This window comes from Falco peregrinus, chromosome 9 (assembly GCF_023634155.1).
Source record: "Falco peregrinus isolate bFalPer1 chromosome 9, bFalPer1.pri, whole genome shotgun sequence".
Taxonomy (NCBI): Eukaryota; Metazoa; Chordata; class Aves; order Falconiformes; family Falconidae; genus Falco; species Falco peregrinus.
In genome coordinates, this window is record NC_073729.1 from 1,288,014 (window position 1) to 1,294,013 (window position 6,000).

Consider the following 6,000-nt stretch of genomic DNA (forward strand, 5'->3'; position numbering starts at 1 on the left):
TGCTACAGAATAACAAAAGTAACATAATTTAGAAGGGTCAGTGCAATTCTTTATGTATTTGTTTTATTACGTTTGTGCTGTAGTTCAACATGACTCACCTACAGTACGTATCGTTGCCACAGCTGTTGTAAACCTCCTTCTGAGTCAGAGACTGACTTTATGACCCAGAATTCTGGTGGTGAGTACTATCCTAGTGATTTTCCCAATTAAAAGAGAATTGCAAGTTGGTATCAGTGCAGGGTGAGTCAGTTTGATGTAAGAGGCAAAACTGGACTCATCAGTTACTACTGGACTAGCTCAGTATCCTCTTCCCTTCCAAAAGTCAGTGGCCTGAAAACCTGGAATGAGCCTGTGATGGGAACTCCTCTTGGAGTTCAGAAAGACTGCAGTGGAGCAGGGAATTAGCTCCTTGCTCCCAAATGCTCCTAGCTACTTTACCAGCCATCTGCTGCTTGTTGCTGTGGGGTGCACAGTAGCTTTTCAGGGGGTTGGGCCTAGCAGAAGTAAGTAGTTGAGAGGCAGCAGGGTTTCTTTGCTTTACTCTGAGAGCCATTTTGCTTCCTAGGCTTACCAAAGTGCAAGAGGTAAGACATTAAAATTACATGTGCTGCTACATGTAGGTCTCTGCTTTTTTTTTTTTTTTGTGTGCTGAAAAACAGTCCAAATCTGCCCCAGCTGATTTTGAATAGCAAAATTTGGGTACCCTGTACTCTGCCAACTGCTTGCTGCAGAGAACATGTTGGAATCAGCGAACCAGCTCCTCTGTTAAAATTATGCCAGAAGGAAAGGAGCCAACATTTAGGGTTGGGTATATGGCTGAGCCATGAGTGCGTGATGAGTTTAAACTGAGGCTGGTTGTAATCTGGCATTAGACTTTGCTCTGGTGTTTTGTCACCCTGCCGGTCAGGGTCTAGCAGGATTAGTGCCTGGCTTGAGTCTGTGGAGGCCAATGGGAAGGAATCATTGCTGGGGAAGACAGAAGTCACTAGCCTGCCACAATTAGGAAGGGTTTAAGTGTGAGGTTGAGGTGAGGTTAACGTAATGATATGAGGGTGAAGGTTAGTGATTCAGTGACCACTCAGCTGGGTTTATTGCTAGCTATGCTAGGGACTTAAGCGTTGACCCTGGCAGCAGCTTGCTGCTAGGCAGGCAGAGGTTGCTGCCTTAAGGTTACAGCTGGGATCAGCGTTGAACTTTGGGTGAAGCACAGCTGATGAGCCAGGTTTGAAGTAGTGCTACCTAAATAATTTTGGGACATCCACTGATGTGATTGTGGAGTAGAGCTATAGCTGAAATTTGGGTTAAAGTTTGATCTTGCTGAGAGTGAAGCACTTAAACTGTGATGGGTCTGAGGCAGCTATTGGAGCAGGTAAAGGATCTTTGATAAGGGTTAAGGTGGGAATAGCTGGAATTTGTAACATTTGAAATTGGTATGCTGCTGTATTTGTGTCCTGGTTAATGCTGTAAGTCTTTTTGATTTTGTGGCTTAGGAAGTCATTAGAAAATCTAGTCCAGCAGGTTTATGAATTACTTTGGTTTATTTCCCTTTTGACCTTCCAACTGCTTGCAGCAAAAAGCAGTCAGGCCCTCACAACATGCTTCTTTTGGTGAAATTCCTGTTAGTGAATGGGGGATGGGAGTTGGGACTGTCTTTGACACAGATATATACATATATATTTTTAAACCTTATGTTCATAAATGCAAATCAGCCTTCTGGAGTTAAAAAATCAGTGAAGGTTTTAGTTTTATGACAAGATAGGCACACTGAGGTCAAAATGTTACCTGGGATGCACTGGTGAGGTTGCTTCCTTTCTCAGCATTTCATCTGCAGCAAAACAGCTGACCTCCACTAGCAACCAGGACTGAACATCAGCCTAGTTCTCCTTAGATGTAAGAGCAAACCCTGTATAATCACAGGTACCATTGAGAGTAATCTTTGTGGGTTTTTTTGAGGATCTGTGTCTGAGAGAGCAGGAGCAGCTTTCTCCAGTGAAAGCCCTCTCCAAACACCAAGGTGACACCCTCAGAACGATGAGCTGTTCAGGTGTAGCTTTCACGCTTCTTGTTGCCACTTCTTCTCTTTTTAAAAAGAGAAGGAGGGTCCCATTGACAGCAGAGAAAACAATGCAGTCTCCAATGGACTTGTGTTGTCTTGGGGGAATGTAGCAAAGTAGCAGTTAATAAATAATGCAACAGCTCTGGGCCTTGCTCCCAAATGGCTCAGTTCTTTCAAATGAGCCAAACCTGCTGTATTTATCTGGCCACATTAATACATATGAGCTGCATCCTTCTTTTTGTACCCTTCGCTTTGCAGTGTAAGGAAAGGATGAATCTTGCCTCCAGTGGGAAGAGTCCAGTGGAACCTGGCAGGCGCTTCTATTTCTTTTTCCTCTCTTGGTTACTTCAGCCTATGTCTTCTTTCAAACAGGACAGACCTTATGGAGAGATGGTTGAATAAAAGAGCCACAGGGCTAACCAGAGACAGCAGAGAGAGCTGATAAAGTCCATTGTGCACTGATGGGAGAAACATTTCCAGTCCAGCTCAGTAGTTCTGCATCATATATGTGAGGTCATACAAAATGTATATAACCACACTTCCTTGAGGCTTCTCCAAACCATATAAGGGCCATCTTACATTTGGCCTCAAAGTCCAGACATATCTGTCCATCTCTTTCCTGTCTTGAGGTAAAGCAAAGAAAAAGTGATTGAGGACCCTTGGACAGAGTAAGTCCATCTCCAACTAGCAAAAGCAGGTCCTTCAGTAACGGAGGGTTAGTAGTTGTGGGGGTTTTCTAGGTTATTCCAAATATGCTGAACTATTGCATATAGTTATGTTTATTTTGACTTGGAGCTATGCCCTACTGTGTCTGTTGATTTTTTTTTACAAGTTTAGCTTTCATATAAAAAAAAAATCTATAAATAAATGTCCATGGGACCAGACAAAATGTATCTGAGGGTGCAAACGTAGTGGTTTATGTCAGTAGAAAGCTGCTTTCTGCTGTCTTTGAAAGGTTGTGGCAAGTGGAGGAGGTCCCTGGTGACTGGATAAAGGCATATGCAGTGCCCATCTTCAAAAAAGGCAAGGAGGAAGATTTGTGGCACTGCAGGCTGGTCATTCCCACCTCAATCCCAGGGGAGGTTATGAAGGAGACTCGCCTGGAAACAGTTTCTAGGCATGTGCAGAAGAGGTGGTTGGGGAACATTAAGAATGGGTTTACCAAAGGCAAACCATACCTGACCAGTCTGATTGTCTTGTGTGATGAAATGTTTAGTTCAGGGAACAAGAGGAAGGCAATTGATGTTGTTTACCTTGACATTAGCAAGGCTTCTGACTTAGTCTCCTATAGCATCTTTGTATACAGTTGGGGAGGTATGGAATGATAGGTGAGCTGCAAGGTGGGTGAAAAATTGACTGAGCCCAAGGCCTGAAGGTAATGGTCAACAATTCAAAATTTATCTGGTGACTGGTTAGTAGTGATGTTCCTCTGGGGCTGATGCTGTTTAACATCATTATCAATGACCTACATGAGAGGACAGACTATACCTTCATTTCACAAATTAAACCAAATTGGGGCTGCTGTTCAAGCGGGTTGTCAAGAAGCTGAGGAAATGGGCCAATAGAAACTTCATGATGTTCTGAGGCAAACGTAAAGTTTTGTGAATTTGTGCAGTCTTGTATTTTTGTACCATATTTTTGTATTGATAGAGTAATCCCATGTGACAGTACAAGCTGGGGACCATCTGGCCAGAGAGCAGTTTTGCAGGAAAGAAAGTGGGAATCCCAGTGTGTAAGTTGAACCTCAATCAGCAGTGTGCCCTTGCAGCAGTGAAAGGCTAACTGCATTCCAGGTTATATTAGCAAAAGCATAGGCAGCAGCTGGGGGAATTGATTTCTCCCCTCTGTGAGGGGCTTGTGAGGCTGCATCTGGAGTTCTGAGTCTCCCTATGCAAAGGAGAGACTAACAAACTGGAGAGTGTTTAGTGGAGGGGTCTTTAAGATGGTTAGGATCTGGAGTGTGCTGCTGTAAAAGAGGGGTTGAGAGCACTGAGGTTTTCTTTGTTTTAACTTGGATAAGAGAAGGCAAAGGGAGGATCATAGTGCTGTCTTCATCTACCTAACGGTGAGTAATAATGACAGAATCAGATTCTGCATAGCAAAAGAACAGGAGGCAAGTGCTCTTTAAGTTGTAGCAAGAACTGCATTCTGACCAGACATAAGGGAATTGTGACTACTTTCTCTTGCACTGTGAGCATGGTTAAAAACTGGCACAGACTGCCCGGAGAGTTTGTGGTATCTTCATACTTGGTGGTACTCGGAAGTCAGCTGGACTGACGTCTAACTGAACCCTAAGCAACCTCATTTAACTTCCAAGTTGGTCCTGCTTTTAGTAGGAATCAGACCAGATGACCTCCAGAGGTCCCTTCCAGCCTGAATTTAGAGGCCGTGGTTTTAGAGGGTACTTTGCAGTTAGTCTTTGTCAATGACTCTCTATCCTGGTTTTCCAAGAAGGGGTTGTAAGGTTAAGGCAAGGAAACACGAAGAACTGTGTGGAAGTGTGGTAAAAAAGTTAGGTAGCACATACTAAAAAGGGGCTACAATAGAAACTTTGTGGCCAGAAGCTTTAGCAAGGGCCTGTGCAGTGGGCTCCAATTAGAAGAGGAAGGAAATGTATGTGAACCATCTGCAGGAACTGACTTGGGTTGGTGTGGAAACATTTTGTTAAACAGGCAGAATGCAGGGAGTTTTGTGTGAAATGCTGCCTGCTTAGCTGGCCCCTTTGTTTTGTAGTATCCTCCAGGTCTTCCCCTCTGACCACTTTTCTTGTATCTGTATGCATGATATAAATCAAGATAGATTTATTGAAGTGAACAGAGCCACGACACATTTGTTTTGGTTAAATATGAAATTAAAATCAGAGGGTTATTTTCATGCAGTAAACTTGGTAGGAGCATAAGGGAGAAATGTGATTTAAAATAGCATTTGGGAAATATATATAACAAAATGAACAAACAATATGCAGTGAGTTGTGTCCATCGGTTCCTGCAATAAAAGTGGAACTTCTCTAAGGAAACAAACTGGGAATAGCTTTTGCTCATCTGAAGCTGGAGCTGCCCTCTAGGTACAGCATTTTGGCAGTGCCAGTTTGTCCTGTAGCAACGTTGTGTGCTGGCCCCAGGGGAGGATAGTACTTTGTGTTCACAGCAGTCAGATGGTAACAGAGAATCTGAACTAATTTCTGTGTTCCCGTCACTGGGGAGCACTCATAAAGACGAATCATGTGCAACTTGAGTACAGTGTTGTCTTGAGTCTTGGTGTCTGCTTCAGCACTCTCGTCCTATAACAGACTGGGTGTGGTGCATCTCTGCACTCAGCTAGTACCCCCTGAAGCTAGCAGATCCCTCTCTGGGCAGAGCTTATTGCAGGCCTGGACCACAGACCGTCATGCATTGAGAGACCCTGCACAGGTTAGCAAAGAAATCTAGTACAGTTAAGCAAATGTGATTTAAAATCTGCTTTGTTTCGCAAGTGAAGACCAAGAACTGCTATTCATACATAGCCAAAGGCTATACTGCAGTGTGTCCTAGGGACATGACAAATGCCACTGTCTTAGGGGAATCTGCTACAACACAGTTATCTTCTTACCTGGCTGCTATGCAGATTTTTAAGCCAGTGGCACTGCTGCCCTGAAGCAAAACTAACTGGGCTAAGGTAAGGCAGCAGTGCAGGGCAGCTTTGCTTTTACAAGCTTTGAAACTCAAGTGAAGCAGAATAGAATTGGCCAGGCTGGGTGGCAGCAGTTTGGCCACCTCTATTAAATATAAAACTCAACACACAGCAGAGAGAAGGGGCTCTGATGACACTGTTTCGGCTTTGTTCTCATGGTAACCATTATGTCATCAGGATACCATGGTTACTATAATTCTCCTTATATTTCAGATGTTAAAAAAGGCAGAATGAGGAAAAAACCCCAAACTTTTCCCAAAGTTGAGAGATGTGTT